The sequence below is a fragment of the Callorhinus ursinus genome, unplaced genomic scaffold, assembly GCF_003265705.2.
Source record: "Callorhinus ursinus isolate GAN/ISIS: 27379988/994484 unplaced genomic scaffold, GSC_fseal_2.0 scaffold17, whole genome shotgun sequence".
Lineage (NCBI taxonomy): Eukaryota > Metazoa > Chordata > Mammalia > Carnivora > Otariidae > Callorhinus > Callorhinus ursinus.
Genome location: NW_027397079.1, coordinates 16,349,043 through 16,370,628, shown reverse-complemented (window position 1 = coordinate 16,370,628; position 21,586 = coordinate 16,349,043). Strand labels below are relative to the sequence as shown.

The window sequence follows — 21,586 nt, the reverse complement described above, 5'->3', positions numbered from 1 at the left end:
AAAGACTTATTCTTGAAGGCAAATGTTAACTTGCCCTATCTGCGCTGTCACAGGCCTCATTCCCCAAGGAAAGCCTACCTCTTCCTGACAGCCACTTTCCTAAAATGCCAGGACTGGGAAACAGGAAATCAAAATGTCTGTACCTTCCCCACTGCAGCAAAGTGCTAGAAATAAATCTTCAGTAAGATTTCAAGTCCAGAAATTAGGACTTTGAATGTAGTCTGATCCCTCAGCTCTCATTAAAGTTTTTAGTATCCATACCACACTATTAACTCATAAGAGCTTTTGGTTAACCAGTACCCCTGTCATGTAAAAAATACACCTTGTTTTTTATGTAATTGAAATAAATGAACTCTGTCTTCATTTTAAGATTTAAATCTAGCTTAAAACGAACCTAAGTTCATTTTTAATCACTCGGTGAGTTCTCTGGAGGGAAGATGAGGTCCCAACATATAACTGCTCATTTTAAAAATGTTTTCCAAAGACAGGGCAAAACCAGAAAGCTTTTTTCTAATATATGTAACTAAATCCTCCAGCATCAAGGAGCAGATACCATATCAATAAACCCTTTATTGAGTACATATCAGCTTTCTGTTCACTTCTGAAGATGAGCTTTTAATCTATAGCCAAAATACACCCTGACTGCCTTTGTGTCAGAGCTACAGACACCCTCACAGGAGGAAGTAACATCCAGAGAGAATCCACGTGGAGAGACCTGGGTACTCTGCCATCATTAGCAACTAAACAATCAGAAACCACCTGGAATCCAGCCAAGACAAGTACCTCACTGTCCATTGTTTATAAGCATGACATTGCTTACTTACTGTGTTGCTTCCTGAGGGAGCACAAACAGGGCCAGGCCCACCAGGCCATGACTTGGAAATGCTTTCATGCCCATTACCTGGACTACTCAAATAAACAAGTGCCACTCTCCTTGTTCTCCTTCAGTATATGTTTATACAGTGAAAACAATTTTTTAATGTATTTTAGTCTATTTTAAAAAGAAAAACAGTTGCACAGAGCTGAAAGAGTAATGGGTATAATTTCTTATAAGGTACCGAAATAGTGATTTATCTTAGGAAAACAAACACAAACTCCTGATCATCACCATTAACCACATGGACCTGTCACATGGCTGAGTCTTTCCAAGTATTCTCAGCAACTGACAACTACTCCTGGGATCCCATGACTAATACTCTCATTCTCAAACTATGTTATTTTCAAAATCATCACTCCTTTCAAGCCAATCATTTTCTGCCTCAGACTCAAAAAATAATTTCTCCAAAACCAAAGAAATGCAAGAATCAGACAGAGCCTTCCTCAGAAGATAAGGGACTAAGAAACTTGAAAGGCTATCTCAAGAAGATAGGATAAAGAGGCGCCTGGGTGTCTCAGTCGTTAAGCGTCTGCCTTCAGCTCAGGTCATGACCCCAGGGTCCTGGGATCGAGCCCCGCATGGGGCTCCCAGCTCTGCTGGGAAGCCTGCTTCTCCCTCTCCCACTCCTCCTGCTTGTGTTCCCTCTCTCGCTGTGTCTCTCTCCGTCAAATAAATAAAATCTTAAAAAAAAAGGATAAAAAACTTGAAAATCCATCTCATTTGACTAAGACACTGACAAAAGACTGTGACATGAGCAATAAAAGTCATGCCTAACACCAAGCTGAGTAGCCACGTTACACAGCTGTGAGGGCAGCAGGGCAGAGTAGAGACAACATGGGCTCTCCAGTCCGTCCAACAGCGCGTTTTACTCATGGTAGAACCTTGACCCAGCCACTTCCCTCTCTAGCTTCAGCAGGCTTAGAATATCTCAGGGGATTAAATAACTACTATCAGAGGTCCAAAAATGAAAAAAGACAACAGGAGCCTGGTAAGGAATATAAATGAGTTAAGGGAGTTGCCAACACTGTACAGCTAGATGTTCCAACTCTTTTCAACAAAAAACGTAAATCAAAAAGCTCAAATGTTATCTCTGAGTAACTCTATCTTATTCCAAACACTGTGGGCTTACACCGTTGGGGCCAAAAACCATGAGCCACATTGAAACCATGGGCCTCTACTCTGTAATTGCTGGCTCCGAGACAGCACTTAGAAGAGTGCCTGGCACCTAATAGCAAAGTAGACCTATTATCACTAATAAAACTCAGAATGTTACCAACTTTCAACAGATTGAGGCTAATCAGTGGGTTGGTTGGATGGCTTGTTGGTTGGTTTTCTGAAAGGAAAAGAACGGCAGAAATGAAAGTAAGAAGAAGGCCTGGAAAAGTCAAGTAACAGGAAAATAAGACACAACATAATAAAACATTGTTCTTGAAATATTTTTGCCTTTGAGGCTATACTTTAAAAGGAGGAAAGTGTACATTTCCTGGAGATGTTCTACAGTGTATGTGCCTTTACACTTTCTATTACTGGTGAAGTATTTGAGTATTCAAACAAAACCTGGTCTGATCTGATCAGAAGCCAGTTTCCTGGACTGTGCTTTATAATGTTTAATCATGAACTCAAAAAGGTCTCATCTTCTTTATTGATAAAAGAAAATTATCAAACACATACACTGAGACGTTACCATTAAGGGAGATTGTACTGACGGAAAGCAGTAGTATTTGTGTCTCCCCCCGCCCCTTAACCAAGTATAATTTCTATTTCAGACATAATAAAAAAAGGTTCTTTGAAATTCAAACCTACACATGTTCTCATATTGTTTTTCTAAGATCCTAAACATGCTTTAATTTCTTTTTAAAATGCTATTTCTAATAACATAAAGAGCAGAGACACATTCTACATTATAGATGTAAAGAATTAAATTGACCTATAACACCATTAATCCAGAGATAATCATTATTGACAATTTGGTGTATTTCCTCTTAATGGGTGACTCCAACACTTACTAAGTAACTTTGGGTAACTTATTTTTCTGTACCTCAATTTCTTCATCTCTAAAATAAAGATAATAATAGTACCTGCCTCTTTGGGTTGATGAGAGCATTAAATGAGTTGATACACATGAAGCACAAGGGTGCCTGGTAACGCAATAATAATTACAAATTATTATTGGTACTTTTTTCATTTTCATACTTTTTAATAGAAATTAGGATCAGTATTCACACAGCTCTGGAACTGACTTTTCATACTCAATATTACATTATGAGCATCTTTTATGAAATAAAAGATTTGGAATATATTGTTTTGAATGACTTATACCACAAGGTGACTATTCTCTTATTTACTTTGTACATTTACTTTGTCTCCATTATTTTTTTTCCTATTTTAAATGAAAAAATATTTTCATTTCTATGCTATTTATCTAAGTGTAGTACCACCAAAACACATTCTAAAAAAATACTAAGTGTCTATTAAATATACAGTTGGATTTAGACTCTGACTTCCTTCAAAGGACTGTATACCTCAAGAATTTTGTGCTTCAGGGGGTCTTATCAGCTAAGAACAAACTGAAGGAACAACAGGGCATGGTGGGAGGGTTTGGGGGATGCTCTGAAGCACAAACTATGCAGAGGTGAACCGGAAAAATCCCTTTTCAGCCTCTTCAGCCAACCCTAAACTGTGTACCTTGAAAGCCCAATGCTGCAGGGGACTTCCAGACAGGGAAATGCAGAAGAATTAAAGAGGCAGGAGCAAGTCAGGGCCTTCTCTAGCCTGAGGAATACTTAGACAGTAAAGCCAACGGGACCTCTAGAAATATAAATCCCCATCACAATTTTAACTAAAATGAACTTGGCAAGGGCGCCTGGGTGGCTCAGTTGGTTAAGCGACTGCCTTCGGCTCAGGTCATGATCCCGGAGTCCGGGGATCGAGTCCCGCATCGGGCTCCCTGCTCAGCAGGGAGTCTGCTTCTCCCTCCGACCCTCTTCCCTCTCGTGCTCTCTATCTCTCATTCTCTCTCTCTCAAATAAATAAATAAAATCTTTAAAAAAAAAAATAAATAAAAAAAAAATAAAAAAATAAAAAAAAATAAAATGAACTTGGCAAGAGATGAATGGTAGATTAGATTATCAGTAGCTTCTGTAGCTTATTACACCATTTGTCAGAGTATTATTGTGTCAGGCTAAAGGCCAACCCTGCCTGCATGCATCAAATGTAGGAATCGAGGTTCTGTTTAGATTTCTATAATGAAAGATCTTCAGTTGGGACGGATCTGAGACTAGATCCTATGAAGGAGTATGAAATCAGATCTTTTCTCTGAACAAGAATGAAATTCAAATATACTTTATGCTGGGGCACAATACCCCTGTTATTACTATGGCCAAAGCATAGGACATTACATTACAGTGGCAAGAGCACTAAATTAATACCCAGAAAATGTAGGCTGCAGTTGGTTCTTTGCCATTTTCTTGCTGAGTTCTAGTGAACATATCCACCTGTCTGAGATTCGATTCAATTTAAATAATTTCTGTTCTATTAAAGGATTATTCTGCATTTCAAGAATGATAATGCATGTGAAAGTGCTTTAAAATTATAAAACAGTTTACAAATATAGGTTCTTATTATGATTCCAAGAGTCATGGTCTAATTATTTTTTACTATGTTAATTTCCTTTCCCCCAAAATAATTATGAGTTCTATTACATGTGATTAGTATTACAACCTTTCATGCTTTCAGGTCTTACTGTCCCAAGCAGATTTCTTGGTTAATAATCCACTTTCCAGGAGAAAAATGAATATTTCTCTATTAATTGATCAACAGAGGTAGATCTTGAGGTAGGTTAATACATTTAGGATTGTTTTTCCATTCAGTTGGAAGAATTAGACTAATGGGAAGAAAAATGTATTTCATTTCTAACGTTAAGGACTTAAATCTGAAGATCCTTAGAAAACACACTTTACTTGATTTTAAGAGAAATTTAAGTATATTTCACATCAGACATAGATTTGGAAACTGAAATTCTAACATGCACTTGAAAGTACACAGGCAGCCACAGTTTACCTAAATTGGCAAGTGTAGAACAGACACTAGGGCTGGAAGGAGGAGAATGAGGAAAAGCAAACTGGCTCAGGAAGGGTAACTGAAAACTGACATTAGCTTTGGGCTTTCCTGAAAAGGTCTGTGTAATAAAAATTCTGTAACCATTTTATCACTGGCTTCCATTGTAATTTTGAGTTCATGCAGGAAATCACAGGCTTCCATGATATGAATCACATTTCCATCCATTCATTCAATCACCTAACATTTACTGAGAATCCTGTGTGTCTGCTGCCACTTAGGTGGGTACTACAGAGACAAAGGTAAAGAAATTACACTCTCTGGGTTCATGGGCCTTAATCTATTCTTAATGGAAGCCCACAATCAAATAAGAGAGGTAGCAAAAGGTTTGCGGTGGGGGACAACTGCTGGAGAACGGAACAGCAAAAACATTCGTTGAGCCCTTAACTGTTGTACCCGGGCCCTATACCAAGTACCTTCTCATTCAGTCCTCACAGTGACCCCATGAGATAGTTACTGTTATTCCCATTTTATGGATCAGGAAACCATTTTAAAGAGGGAGGCTATGCTGAGGAATTCTAATATTCTTTCTAGCCTGGTATCTTCTCTACATTTTGCTCTCCAGCCCAGGTCATGGAAGAGTTACTCAATATACAGTCCACCCAGGAAATCATTTCGTAAGAATTTTGAAGTTCATACATACTGAAGTATATTACAAGAATGACTCTCATCTCATCAAAGTTCTCACTGAAACCACTCACTACAAATGATAAAGGAGTCAGAGTAATTACCTCTGCTTCATGTAACTCAACAAATACATGAGTCATGTAGAATTGCTTTCTTCAGAGATCTTTAGTAATGAAAGCAATTTTTTTTAATATTCCATTACTGTCCTGAAATACCATAATACCATTATTAATTTGCTGGCTAGCTTTTAAATAAAAACTGATGATTAAATATTTAGTACATACCTAGTTAGGAAAATATCACATTAGTAATTTGATTCAGTAGGATCTCTATTTCCACAGTTCCCTTAAAGCAAAAAGCTGAGCTCCATGTAGAGTGGCCCAGGTAACAAATATATACAAGATACTGAAATGTAGGAGATGAATTATTGCCATAAAAAATACTGGCTATACAAAATCGAAAACGAAATTAAATGGAAACTACTCAGAGGCTGACTTTTTAATCCCTTCTAACAGATGAGTAAAAAGTTAACTGTCTCAGCCTAGATCTAGATCATACAAATTATTTCTTCCATTCCTATCTAAAATAAAGGTTGAAATTCAAAGACTAAAACTTCTTCTGAAAAGAAACATAGTATTAAAGATAGGCCTTTGTAGTCATTCCATCTTTTAGAAGGGGGCCATGCTCGTGCGTAGGTATATAAACATATACGAATACCACATGTGGCTCTGAGTTTCCTTTGCCCCTGCTGACACCCAGAAGCCACTATCCATTGCTTGAAAACACACCAACTCAGTTTTCAAGAATCACTTGGGGAATTTGCTCAAATGCAGATTTCTAGGTTGCATCCTCCAAGATTCCTAATTCAGAAAGTGTAAGGTGTGTCTTTGAAATAAGTAGAGCATTTTTAACAAAAATTCTTAAATTACTTATGGACCCTTAGACTACACTTTAAGAAATGCTAAATGATAGTCGTGATAACAAAAGTTATGACCCCTGAAAAAAACTAAGAAGTGTTTTACTATTCAGAAGATTTTAAGAGTATAGCAATCATTTTACATTAATTGGAAGGAGAATCACAAAAGATTTACTCCTAACTTTGACTTTGCTCAGTTAACTGAAATGATAATTACAATATTTCATTTGTATTCTCAAAGAATTCTTTCTCCAAAGAATTTCTATTCCACAATATTATCAAACTATTAATCACTTCAAGAGACAAGAAAAATCAGTTAAGGTAATAAGAGGTAGTTTTAAATGCAGTTCTTGAATCAAAAATTATTTGTATTCCTAGAATGGTCTACACTGAGTACAGGCATTGAATGAAACCATTCTTGGAAATTTAACTTGGCCAAAACATACTCTTCTAAAGAAAAACAACAACTCTATTACCTAACTTCTATTGCATTTATTTGGCAAAAATCGCCCAAGTATAATTCCAAGCTAATGCCATGAAGGACACTGGTATTGCCAGAGCTGGACTTGGGCAAAACAGTCAAGAGACAACCACCCCACTCTCCCCACCCTTCGCCTCTCCCATTGTCTCTGATTTCATAATGTATAATGCAAGCTTTCTCCTCAGACATTTTACCAGACAGGTTCTGAAGGCAACTCCTTCAGTCACAAGAGAAAGAGGAAGATGAACAGCGTGAAACATCAGGGCATATCACATCCACAACACAATGTCTTGGCTCCTCAGCTCCAGGACCCTCTTCACCACTCCCCCTTTCTTGTGGCCACACCCAAGGTTGTGGCATGACCATTAGGAGACTGACAATCTCTCTGACCCTCCCCCTTTCTCTAAGCTCCCTCCTGGCCTCTGTTCCTTCCTTGGCTTAGCTGACACCTGAACAACTCTCATCAAGGATTCCTGCACCCTGGCCTGTTCCACAGCCTGGCTCCTTCTTGGCTCCACTGCAGGAGCTGAGTGGTCCTCCTACAAAAATATCACAACCGTGCCAGTGGGTGTCACCACATTCTCCTGGCCTCCAACCCACATCTTACCCTTATCTCTGAAACAATATGTCGACTTATTTTTGCTAGGCTTCCTCTCCCCTGTGTGACAGTAGAGCATAAAAATTGAGAGGCTGGCTCCAGTGTCAGAAAAAGCCTGTATCCCTGGTTCAAAAACCTGACCTTTGGCAAGTCACTTAACCTCTTTAAAATGATTTCCTGACGCATAAAATGGGGATAACAGTAACTATCTCATGGGGTCACTGCGAGGACTGAATGAGAATGTACTTGGTATAGGGCCCGGGTACAACAGTTAAGGGCTCAACAAATGTTTTTGCTGTTATTTTCTCCAATAGGTTGTTTTTTCCTCCCCCCAAACCTTTTTACCACCTCTTAAGATTATCCTTTACATTTGTCATCCTCTTAACCACCAACCATTAATTTTACTTCCTACTTACCAAGAAAGTAGGGTTCAGCTTGAAACATCTGAATTTCCTGTCAACCTGCTATGAGGTTCTCTCTATACCCCCCTTGTCCCTCCTTCCCGCTAGTCTCAAGCCTCAACCCCCCACCAGCGCTCTGGTCCCGTCTGCCTGGACACTGCTCGCAGACTTTCAGGCCCTTCCTCTCTACTTTTCAAGATTCCCCTTTAACCCAGAAATGGGTTTACATCTCTCCACTCAACAAAAACTTCCCCAAATACACACACACTATCCTATAAATGTTGCCTTCTCTTCTTTCCTCCTCAGCCAAGGTTATAAAGAGCATTGTCCAAATACTGTCTCTCCTTCCTTACCTCCTGCTCACTCTTTACCCACAAGAATATCATTTCTGCCCCCACATCTGCCTTTGCCTCCCCAAACACCACTGGCACAAGTCTCCAAAGACCTCCCCGTTGTCAAAGCCAGTGGACACCTCTTGGTCCTCGTTCCGGACCTCTCTGCTACACCTGACGCTACTTGCCATTAATTCCCTGCTTTTCTGGGCTTTTCTCTCCTGCTCACTGCCCTGGAATGTTTCCTCTCACACCTCAGTGAGCAGCTTCTCCTCCGCCCACCCTCTGGTTCCCTGGTTTCAACCATTACAGGCTAACCTCACCCACCTTGTAGTTTTAGCTACCACCTGTATCCTGACTTGCTTCATCTTGGCCTCTCCCTAAAATTGCAGACCTGCATACCCAACTGCAGGCTCAACATATCCACGGGGCTCTCAAAATCTACATGGCAAAAGCCCATTACCTCCACCATTCCAAACCTGCACAAATGGCACCTGAAGCCATTCATCCACCCATGCCAGACCCTGGAATTAACCTAGACTTTGCCCTCTCCTCATTGCAATAAATGTTTACTGGGCAGAACCAAAGGGCAGGTAAACCTGACTGAATGGAAGGGCAATTGAAATGGACCTTTAACAACAAGCAGAAGTGACCATGTAGAAATGGAGGCAGTGGCCTCCCCAGGGGCATGTGGGCACTCACACATCCACCACACAAAGGTAAATTCAGGAACAGAAGGTAGCTTTAAGAATGAGTGGAAGGCTAAAAAGAGAGGTTGGCCCTAGTCACGAAGACCTGTGAGGTGAAGTGAAATGCTCATTGTTTTGACCCTATTATTTCTTTGCTTCCTAAAGGATCCACTTGGGTCACTCACAGAAGTCCCATCCCCCTTGCCAAAAATTCGTTAGGAATGGAAACCTGCCCAAACCCAGACAATAAGATGTGAAGGGAACATTGCCAGAGGCATTTCTAATAACTTTTTCCTTGCTCTAAAAAGGGCCTTTCTACCTCTAAATATCATCCTTGTGGCTGTGGCACCTGAGCCTGCTACAGTCAACCAGCCACAGTCTGAGAGTTAATGCCCCTCAGGGGAGGGCAGAAACTTACAAAGAAATGGTGCTGGAGGTTTGACAGTCCCCACAAGGGGACTGGGCCTGTCCTACCTCCAGATTTTATATGATTTCTTAATACACCTTCTTTATTGTTTAAAAAAAAAAAGAGTGGGATATAGGGATTGGTCACGTGTAGAAAACAAGGATTAAGTACAGTTTAACAGATTCCTTTACGACAGGATTTCTCAGAACGTTAACACAATAATGCACATTATAAAGCTTCAAGAACAGGGCGCCTGGGTGGCTCAATCGCTTAAGCATTTGCCTTCAGCTCAGGTCATGACCTCAGGGTCCTGAGATTGAGCCCTGTGTCTGACTCCCTGCTCGGTGGGGAGTCCACTTCTCCCTCTCCCTCTGCCTCCCCCCCACAGCTTGTGTGTTCTCTCTCTCTCTCTCTCTCTCTCTCTCTCTCTCTCTCACATTCTATCACTCTGTCTCAAATAAGTAAATAAAATCTTTTTTAATGAATAAAGCTTCAAGAACTTAGTTTTTCAAATTACGTGACCAAACAAGCCTCTCATCCTGCCTCTTGTTTTTGCAGTATACCTAAAAGCATCTCTCAGAATTAAGTATTTATGGATCATAGTTTAGAAAAGTGGCTTTTTACCAGAGCAGATGAGAAGACTGTATGACTATTAAGATATAGTAAAGTGATGACAGTAATACAGACACAGAAATGTACTACGGGAATCTAGAGGAATCACTGCCCTTCCAGGAGGTTCTCACTCAGAATGGCAGATAGGTTTCACATTATGTGCCTACTCTAGTAAATATTTAGTGGTTGCCTGGAATCCTATGTTGAAAGGGATTTTGAGGGGCGCCTGGGTGGCTCAGTCATTAAGCGTCTGCCTTCAGCTCAGGTCATGATCCCAGGGTCCTGGGATCGAGCCCCGCATCGGGCTCCCTGCTCAGCGGAGAGCCTGCTCTCCCTCTCTCACTCCCCCTGCTTGTGTTCCCTCTCTCACTGTGTCTCTCTCTGTCAAATAAATAAATAAAATCTTAAAAAAAAAAAAAGGGGGATTCTGAGACCTCATCCAGAACCAGCAGAAAAACAAACAAACAAAAAAAAAATGGCCTTACTTGATTAGCAATGATCTTTATGAGCACAGAAGGGGCAGTTGGGACATCATTCCATTCATCCTAAGACCTCTAAAGTGACACTAATTCCTAAACAGATACTAGAACCATCTCAAAGAATTTCAAGTTTTTTTAAACCTGAATTAGGTGACACTAGTCTTTAATAATTAAAAGGGTAATATAGTGGTTAAGTGTATAGACTCCAGAGTAAGAGATACCTCGGTTTAATTCTTAGTTCCTCCACTTGCTACATGGCATGGGTACTTTAGTCAGCTGCTCTAAACCTCAGTTTTTCCATCTGTAAAATGAATTAAAAGTCCTACCTCACATGGTAGGTATAAATATTAAATTAGGTAATACATACATCCACCTGCATACAGTAAGAGCAATAAATGTTAAGTTTAGTTACAACAATTACTAAGGCATTCACTCTCTAACATTCACATTAGGATTCCCGTAGTGCACGTATCTGTCTGCTATATTCACAACCATGGATTGGAGTGCAATGAATTCAATGGAGACCACAGAAACTCTTTCCCTGAACCCATGAACAATGCCAGTGTAAGCTATGATAAGCAAGTGGCAAAGATGATTACAAAGCACTGTTCAAAATAAGTGTTACTTGCCTTTAACAAGACATACAGAGTATATAAATCTAACAAACTGAGTGAATTCTCTGCAAAAGACCAATCTCACACATATTTCTCCAGATTTCTCCATAGAGAAAACCAAGAAACAATGACCTAACCAATAGCAATGAGCCTCCCTAACACCTAGAATGAGTTTTTTGGTTTTATTTTTTCCCCTTTGGCCACAGAACTTTTGGTGCTAAAACCAAGACAGTTCTAAGCAAATCAGGTCCATTGGTCACCCTACAAACAAAGCAAATGAAGTCCCAACAGCTAGATCTGGGTCTGGCTGTGCTGCTCAGAGCTGAGGCAGAATGGGTTCTTGAAATTCCATTTACCACTAAAAGAAATCATGGCTCTTTTTGAAGAAATGGCTAATTCCAGGTGTGAGAGCAGAAAATGCTCAAGATGAACCTGAAATATTCTGTTACACCAGATAGCAAGAAAACTCTCAAAAACCAATCAGGGTCATATCAAAAGGTAGGGTCATGTTGAAAGGTCTCAGGAGCCAACTTCAAAAGGCTCCCACTAGCCGAAGATGGGATTATATAAGCTTGAAAAAAGATAATTACAACTGACTGAAACCCATCTATAGTGTTCAAATCCATAAGTTCATAATTTTTTTTCAAAACACAAAACAATTGATCACCTTCGGAGGATGATGGGGAATCAACTCATTATTTTAGAAATAATTGGGGGGGAACCTCACATTTACTCTGCTTTTCTGTGTGAACTGTACTACTGCGGAACCAAACAGATGAGAGAAACCTGTGTCTTTTTAAAAAGTATTCAAACCAATAAATGAAAATGAAAGGATGACATGAAAATGAAAATGAAAATGAAAATGATCTCCTTCTTGGAAGCCTCATCCACATATTTCTTTCCCTTTTTTTTTCCCCCATCCACATATTTCTCATAATGGGTCACCAGGGCTTTGGAGAAGGGCTGGCAGACTGTGTAAATCTGGGCCACGTGACCACCACCCTTCACTCGGACTCAGATGTCCACCCCGGGATATCACTCCTTGCCCGGAAGCAGAACAGGTTCCAGTAGCTCGTATTGCAGAGAGACCCCACGACAGAATTAAAACATTACCATTTTGTCACCCCCAATAAGTTAGTGGATCTAGGTATCAAGCATCAACAGTTACTCATATAACAAAAAGAAAGATGATGTTATGTGCCTCCTGATGAAAGGTCACACCACCATCTATAGTCTGCCAAAGGGATTGAACACAAGTTTGATCAAGCCTCTGGATCCAGCTGCTAATATGCAGGACATACAAAGGAGGGGAACATGCTGAACTGCATCATTCACACACAATCAGCAAAACCCAAACTACAGGATACTCCACAGGACAGATGCTCCAGGTTCTTCACAGATAAACTGTAAAGGAAAGAAAAGGATAGAGGGGAAACTAATATATTTTTTAAATGGGCAAGAAAAAACTACAATGTTCACTGATGCACATTTGAGTGATAAAACTATAATGGCATGCAAGGAAGTGATTATTATAAAGTCAAGACAGTTACTTAGGTGTAAGAGAAGGGGCTGACATGGGGTGGAGATACAGAGGGGCTTCTGGGGTTTTTGGAAATTACAAGGGTATTCTCTTTATGATCATTCATCTAACTATACATTTATTTTGTGTGATTTTCTGAATCTGCATTTTTTATTTTATAATAAAAAGTTCTTTTCAAAAGTGATACTGTAAAATCTACCATTTAACACCTTCTATATTCAAAGCACTTTTACATATGCTAGAATTTGTACTTTCAAATACTATAACATTGTTCCCAACAACCCTTGAAATTACTTATTATCTCCATTTTTCAGACAGGAAGACTGAGGTCTAGAAATCTTAAGCAGGCTGCCCATAGTCACAGTTATTAGAGCAGAGCCATGTGATTCAAATTCAGACGACAAGTTCCAAAACCATTATCTTACTGTCAATGCTCTGTTGATTCCCAGTTATTCAGTCAAGAAAGATTTATCACTTACCTACTAAATCATGCTAAAGTTAAAGATACAGTGGAGATTCTGCCTTCGTGGAGATCAAGAAAGACAAGGAGTCATCCAAGGGGGTCTAAATTATAGTTGTGATAGATACAGAATAAAGAAAAGGTATGTGGTGCCATGAGAATATACACAGCAGATAGGGAGACCATCTCTGCAGAAGCAATGGCTGAGGTCTGGGGAAAAGAAGTTAACTAGGTAAGGGGGCAATGGGCTGCTCCAAGCAGAGGAAGCTATATACAAAGTCGCCAGTGAAGGAGGGAGCATGACCCTTTGAGGACTGAGGATGGAACATGAGGATGAAGGTAGTGAAGACAGATGAGGCTGAAAAGCTGGGAAGAACAGGAAGCTACTGGTGGATTTTTAATTAAACATGTTGCTGAAGATGGATTGATTAGGTTTGTATTTTTAAAATGCCAACAAAAGGAGACAGAGAGACCAAGTGAGAGGCTACTGTGGTCATCTAGGTGGGACAGGATGGCAGTTGTGATGAAGCAGGAGAGATGGAAAGAAGTAGATGGGTGCAAGACACTCAAGAAGTAAGAAGCAGGACTTGATGATGGACGGCATGTGGAAAGTGAGGAGAAGGAGACGTCCAGGGAACTCAAAGGCTTCTGGCTGTGGGACCTGACGCTAGGAGGTGCTAGTCATGCACATAAAAGACAACAGAAGAGGGATGGGGACACTTGGATTAGCTGAGTTTCAGGCACCACTGTTAATGCCAAGTCAAGCAGTTGAATAAATGAGACTGAGGCCCAAAAAGAAGAATAAATCTCTAATCCTGCGTGTAGAGATGGTTATTACAGGGGGCTCAAGGGTGAGACTGCCTAAGATAATCAAAAAAAAACACCAAGAACAACCATAATTCACATCTGGAAAACAAAGCAACTTCCTGAGTTTATCTAGAGATTGTAATCTCAGAAAGGTTTCTGGAAATGGAAAAAAATCAGAAAGAAAAAGAGATTAATTGCCTCAGAAAAAACCACAGTGAAATTTCTGGAATAGTTAAAATATTAATTTCATGTCTAACAAACTGGCAAAGCCTGCATGGAGCCCTCAGGTGGATATTTGTAGAAGCTGATTTACAGAGGGTAAAGAGGCCTTTTGGGAGGTGGCTTGCATGTATGGGTTCAAGGCTGGAGACAGAGAAAGCTCTAGCTTGACTCCAAGGGCTGCTCCTGGCCAGGTGGACAAAAGGAAAGGGGCTCTCTTCACAAGAAATGCAAACAGAAGCAACAGCTCCTCAGCTTCTTTAATAAGGGTGAAAAAAAAAATTTAAAGCATATCCAAAACAGGGCTACACTCTCAGCTACTATAAACTACAAAAAACAAAAACAAAAAACACAAAGTATACCTGGATATCCAGCTTCAGGGGACTGAGACACTAGTAGCCCAACAAGAGATGGGCTTCTTCACAGACTGCCAGCGGCAATGGCAGAAAAGCCACGCTCAAATGCTTTGTCGGCACCAGGAATAGAAGACCATAAATAAGCTTATTCACAATTACAGAAGACACTGCCTATGGACTCTCAGAAATACTGGGAAGGGCGGTTAAGGGCACTGCAGACCAAGGTTCTGCCCGAGCAGACAGGAGCAAACGCCTATAAAATTTTAGTTACAACCATCACTATAACATCACTCATACATTCAGGTGGTTGAGAACTACAGAAATGCAGGTTACTTTAGGAATAAGTATTTGTAAAAACTTCCCTAATTTTCCAAGAGTAGTATTCTACACTAAAACTGAAAGCTTATTAAATAGATCTTAGTGGCCTAAACAAGTTCATGTTTTTTATCCTAAAAATGTACAATTTGTTCTTTTTCCTCCTCGGCCTCAGAGACATTTTATCTGGAGTTCCCATACACATTTTTCTTCACATCCAGCTCCTGGCAATTCAGACGTGGAAACCCCAGGCTGGCTGACAAATGTACCAGACTGGTCAGTGCCTGTAGTAACTGACCAGCACAGGTCAGCCCCAGGGACAGAGCAGGCATATCTCACACTCCTAAGTATATTCTCCCAAAGCAGGACCTGAGCTGGGAAACCCATCAAAATACAACCCAAACCCACTGGACTTCCTGGAAACCTCCACTGTGTGTGTAGAAACTGTATAAGCACACTCCCCAGGACTAACACTGGATGTAGAAATGAGTAATGGATGCAGGCCCTGACCCTGGGCTCAGGGTATCCGGGAGAGCCCTTGAGAAGAGCTGCCTATCATTTCTATCATTCCCACCCACCCACCCAACCCTAGTTTGGAAAGGGACCTAATAGTGAAGGGTAAAAAAATAAATTCCAAGTTTGCAATATTTTTCTTTCGAAAGCAAAGGTGCAATTTCTTTTTTTAAACCACAAGTTTGTATGCTATTATTTTAATACTTAAAGCCTGAGCCTTCAGCACCAAAGCTGCTGAGTCACCATTTTAGTACAATTGTGTGCACCATTCTGACTACAAGAACACATTTTCAGGAATCTGGGCGTACTCCCTACCTCAAAATAAGGTTGGGAAATGAAACCTAAGATAATTTCAAGAAGGCAACGTTCAATTACGAAGGTGACATCAAAAACAACACAAAAACAAAAACAGCCTGAGATTCAAGAGAGAAATAAACCTCCCGGGAAGTGACCAAAATTTGGGCTCCAAATAGAACGAACACTCAAGCTTGGGAACTGTCATCTTCATTTTGTGAACAGGAGGACCCTTTGTTTTGGGGCTGAATTTATTGTTTTAAAGAGAAGGTTGGAATACTCTGGAGAAGATAATTAAACCTAACTGTAATGATAACAATATTTTACATCGAAGAAAAATCTCACTCACAAATTTATTCTCGTCTCCATTCACACAGCTTCATTAACTCTCACTTTTTATCACTGCACTTAACATAGTATTTCTCCTCCTAAGTCAGTAGCTGCCAAGCCTACAGACTAAAATCCAACTCTGTTCTCTTGACTGAAGACTTCCACAACATGGCCCAAACTACCTTTCCAGTCTTAGTTCTTGTGATTCATCTCATATACTCAGTGGCAACTCAAATCCTAAATGGTACATATATTGTCAGCAGTTTGCTCGCTTTATTTTTTGTATAAATTATGAAAATAAATATTGCTTCCTTTAGAGAGTTCTGCTAAATTCAAATCCCACTTTCTGTATTTCTTAGCATACATGTCCTGTTTTTGATGAGCATTTTTTTATGTTCCAGGCGTAATCATGTATTGTGTCTTCCTACTTTGAACTTATCATTCATATGTAACTTGTGTTTCCTAAGCTTAAGGAATAGTGCCTTCATAATGAAGATATAAAAAATAACTGTCCTTTATGTGTAATCATTGCTTTTGTATCAAGAAATTATAGATATCAAAAACTTCTCCCTTTGAATACATATTTATATTTGCTTATATATGCATAATATATATCTGGAAGAATAAACTATCAATAATCACTGTCTATAAGGAAGAGAAAATTTCACTGTACACCCTTGTATACGCTTTAAAAAAAAAACATGTGAACTTATAATCTACATAAAAAATTAAATTTAAAAATTATGAATACTGTGAATTTGAAGGAAAACAACCTTTAGACCACAAAGAGAGCTAGGGAGGATCCTGTGATTTAAGGGGTTGTCAAAAAGCCATCTTCCTCAAGAACATTTTTCCCACTAGCCACCGTGACTTAAATCCCCTGGTTAAAATGCAAACATTCTGAAGACAGTAAGTTTATTATGCCATTATCCATTATCAAATTATTGAGGGTTAGTTTATCACATTAGCATAATAAAGGAAAGTCACAAAGAGGTTGTATATAATCTCCCTAATCCCAGTTTCTTTTTCCTTTTTCCCCCAAGTAACTAAATTAGGTTTGTTTTACTCAAAGAACTTTTGTATTCGTAAAAGAACTCATTTAGGAATTCTAGAAGTCCTACCCAAGCCAACTGGCACCATGGATTGCTGTGTGAATATTTTACTGTCTCTATAAACATCTGGCCTCCCATCCAGTCTTCTCTATCAGTCCCATCTACTCAGCCTGAGAGGGCAGGGACAGGGAGATTCTTGTTCATCTCTGAATCCTCCCCAACACTAAAAACATTGCTCTGCATTTCCAGAGAGCAATTTCCCAATCTCATGGTAACACATATTGCAAGGCTCTGACCCTTCTCTAGGATGCTGGGATTAAAATTTTGATTAAAAATGGCAGTAGGATTGTCTTGTCTCAAACAATAATCCATTTATTCAGGCAAAATTGATCTATTGAGAGCCTACTACGTCCCGGGCTCAGGCACTCAGCAACTAATTAGGCAAAAAGTGATCTAATAAGATCATAATAGCAGATATGCAGCAGATATCCAGTAAATGCCTATTAATTAGATTTGATCAACCACCTGAACTCTTCCATCTACTTAAACTTTGGAAAGTCTCTCATTAATGTTTTCTTCATATAGCAGTGGACTTTGGTTTCCCATATGCTACTAAGCACTTTACTTTTGTGGACTTTCTTGTATCAGCCTTCTGATCATCATGACTTCATTGCTTATTTTTGAATTTATGGACCATAAATCAAGAAACATCTAGTAAGTAACAATGTGAAAGAGAAAATCCATAGACTATGAGAATAATTGTAAAAAAAATCATTTTCCTTTCTTCCATTATATGAAGACGCGCTTTGTATAGCAGGTCCAGTAAAGAAAATGTTTTCTAAACTATTGATTCACTTTTGCCATTTTTCTCTTTCTGTTGCCTTGGTTAGATGATGTGCTAGGGTCAAGTAACTGTGGCCAGTAAAGCTGAGGCTCTTGGGCCAGACAAGTTAACTGGCCTGGCATAAGACAGTACATGCTATGACAGCCTGCTCAGCAAAGCTGGACTAACAACTCTTACCCCAGGAGCAGGGCAGCCCCAGGGCATCACAGCTCTAGTCCACTGGCCTGTAACAAAGTCCAAATTTTTCTAAAGTGGGGCCCAGATATCACCTGTAAGACTTTCCTGACCTTATAAAAAAGCTTCCTTAGTACCTGTATATACCACTACATATTATTTCTACTTGAGTTGAAAATTATTTTTACTACTTTAAAGAGTAATTCCTGCCCCCCCCAAAAATAAAAATTCATGCACATATGGGAGATGCCCAATAACTACTAATACTGGATTAATGGGAGGGGGAAAGCATGAAAGAACAAGTTTCTTTATCATCATCTGCAAACACTCCTTGAGTTCTAAGTGCAAGATATAACAAAAGGTGTCAATCATGGATGCTAACCACATGGAGTTTACAGCCAATAAGTACACTGTGAAGCATGCAGAAGCATTTTAAACACTCCTAGACACAAAAACCCCTTGTCACTTTTAGTTTGGGCTTCTTTGAGGTTGTTTACTTTTAACGGTGTATGCATTTTTTTTTCCTCTATAGAAGGAGACCAAGAAGAAAAAAAAGAGGAAGGAAGAATGGACAGCTAGAAGGATAGATCCCAGCCTCTGACCTGTCTGGCTGATACTAGAAGAATCCAAAATGTGTAAGAACAAATGAGGATTCTTTTCTTCATGCTGAATCAAAATTTCTGTAGTAAAGTAGTCACTGTATCTTAAGAGGCACCATTTGGTTCACTACTAAACAGCCTCCCCCTCCACATATGTTAGATGACCTGTGTGGTCCAGCGCCTACCCCCACAGAAGTGACATGTTTTATACTACACCACATGTTATGCTTCCATTCATGAAGAACAGAACATTAAAAAAAATACCTAAATACAAATTAGAAATATAGCACAACTAGGGGAAGCGGTAAAATAAATAAACAATACAGCATAACTAAAGGCTTGAGTAAATAACACCAGTCCTGTAAAAAAAATAAAATTTTATGTGAAAAATACGCATTTCAATTACAATATAGAGCTTAGAAACTACATTTTCCTAATGTCCTTATTTTCTCATTTAAGACTACTATAAGAATCCAAGTTCCAAAGAATGACCAATAATCTACTTTCCTTAAAATTATACTTCACTTCTTCTATTAATTGAAATCTTCTGGTTGTATACATTAAGGATTACATATACTGGGCGCCTGGGTGGCTCAGATGGTTAAGCGTCTGCCTTCGGCTCAGGTCATGGTCCCGGGTCCTGGGATCGAGTCCCGCATCGGGCTCCCTGCTCCTTGGGAGCCTGCTTCTCCCTCTGCTTCTCTCTCTCTCTCTCCCTCTGTCTCTCATGAATAAATGAATAAAATCTTTAAAAAAAAAAAAAAAAGGATTACATATACTGCTTCATTTTCTGTCACCTTTAAAGTACTATTTTTTCAAATTCCTCTACTAAACCATCTTTCTGGGTGCTAATCCAAGTTTTATCTACCCAGAGGTATAAATGAGCTGGGGGGTTTGGGGAAATGTATTTTCCAGGAAATAGGGTGGTAACCCACAACATAAGGCTTTATGCCTTCAGAGGCAAAAATGCAATACTCCGGGTTTTGACCCTGACTTCATCATCTAAACTTCCTGCTCTCACTTACTAGGAACTCTTAATCATTTAACTCCTATTTTTTGTCTCATAAGCATTTATCATTATCTAAAAATACCTCATTTATTTGTTTATGGCTTGATCTCCCATAAGAATATAATCTCCAGAGAGTAGGGCTCCTATGTGTCTCACTGATTCAATCCCAGCTTCCAGAATAATCCCTGGCTCATATAAAACATTCGATAAATACATACTGACTGAATTATAATTTCTTACAATACTCTAAAGAATGGGGACATCATTTATAAATCAATAAACCAGCTAGTAAAATCAGGATCCTTGTTTTCTATCGTTGTAGAGAAAAATTAAGAGGAAAAATACACCTGCCCACCAACTCTTGCTTAATTAGATAGGAGAAAAAAGGACTGTTACATGAAAGCTTTTAAAAGAAATTAACATTACTAATTTTTGAGACTACCGAGGAAAACAGAAGCTCCTGTTCCTTAATATACTGAACTTTTTTTTTTAAGATTTTATTTATTTTTGACAGAGAGAGAGTGTACAAGCAGGGGAAGCAGCAGGCAGAGGGAAAGGGAGAAGCAGGCTCCCCACTGAGCAGGAAGCCCGATGTGGGACTCTATCCCAGAACCCTGGGATCATGACCTGAGCCAAAGGCAGATGCTCAACGGTCTGAGCCACCCAGGCGCCCCAATATACTGAACTCTTACATCAATTTACAGAGTGAGGATGCCTGACTCCCTTATGTACAACCCTCCAGCTATTATCTGAGGGCTGCATTCAGAAGTGACCGACTCAGGACAGGGTAGTTTTGATGAAGAGAGTGATGATATTTACAAAACAGTAAGCAGATCATATTATAAGCAAATACAAAACCCAAGGGGGCAATGGTCCTTCTAACAAATATTTTTATGAAGCTGAACCACTGCCATTGCCCTTACCCTAAAGTGGTTGGGCAATTTCAGTTTAATGACAATATCATTCAGTCAAGCAGTTAAGTGGCAAATTATGTTGTGTATTGGTTATAATTTCAAATCCATATTTTTAAATTAAGTGAAGTTGTTTTCATCAGCAGGTGAATTTGAGAAACCGTGTCAAGACGAGATCTGCAGAAGTATTGTGCTCTTGAGTGCTTAGCCATCGAAACATATGGCAGAATAAGTATGACGTAATGGACACTTAAACTTTAAATACCGGTAATTTGTGTGGACTTTACCCAGAGTGTTCAGTCTGGGCAAGGCTACTCTTTGCTGATATGAACGGCCCTCTGTAGGTCTTGAGACACTTGCTCCTGCTGTGGTCAGGCAACTCTTGGTCAGCAGGGGTGTTAAACCAGGCAGCAGTCTCAGGAGGGGAAGGGACATCTGTTTCTGCCTTGGTGAGCCTATTTCTCACAGGCAGTGGTGCAAACTGTGTAACTGTCCCTAAAGTACTAAACTTCAAAGCAGCTCGCCTTGCCTGCCAACACGAATGCCATTGTCCACTAGCTCTGTGTCCCAGCAGCTAATACCCAGCTTTTGGTTGAAAGCACTGACTCTACCAAGAACCAATTCCAAATCAATCAATCAGTCAGTCAGTCAATCTGGACTTTATTTCCCCATCGCCTTGAACAATAGTGTACTCATCTACCACTGGTTTATGGAGTGTAGTTATTTCTTCACTGGCTTATTTAGAGACATTATCCTGTATCCTACCGGCTTATGAAATGGAAGTTACAATTCTCTTAGTAAACCCGTGTTAAATAAATCATTGGCAGAAACAAATCTCAGCCTCAGCATAATGTGCCCCAACACAACAAGCTAACAAGCTACAACAGAATCAAGTTGCACTTAGAGGGTTACCAGAGGAAGCTGGGAGGTTGATCAAGCGGCGGTTTGGCACTAAGGAAGAGAAGCGCTCATTCCTATCTTCCCTAACCACCGCCCTGCCGTCCCACACCTCACT

The 21,586-nt window shown here is 39.7% G+C and overlaps 1 protein-coding gene across 8 annotated transcripts in view; it reads right to left on the bottom strand.

Moving 5' to 3' along the window:
* SNX25 (sorting nexin 25) overlaps positions 1–21,586 on the bottom strand; it is a 134,310-nt gene that overhangs the window by 104,130 nt on the left and 8,594 nt on the right. The gene's annotated exons all lie outside the window — the stretch shown is intronic.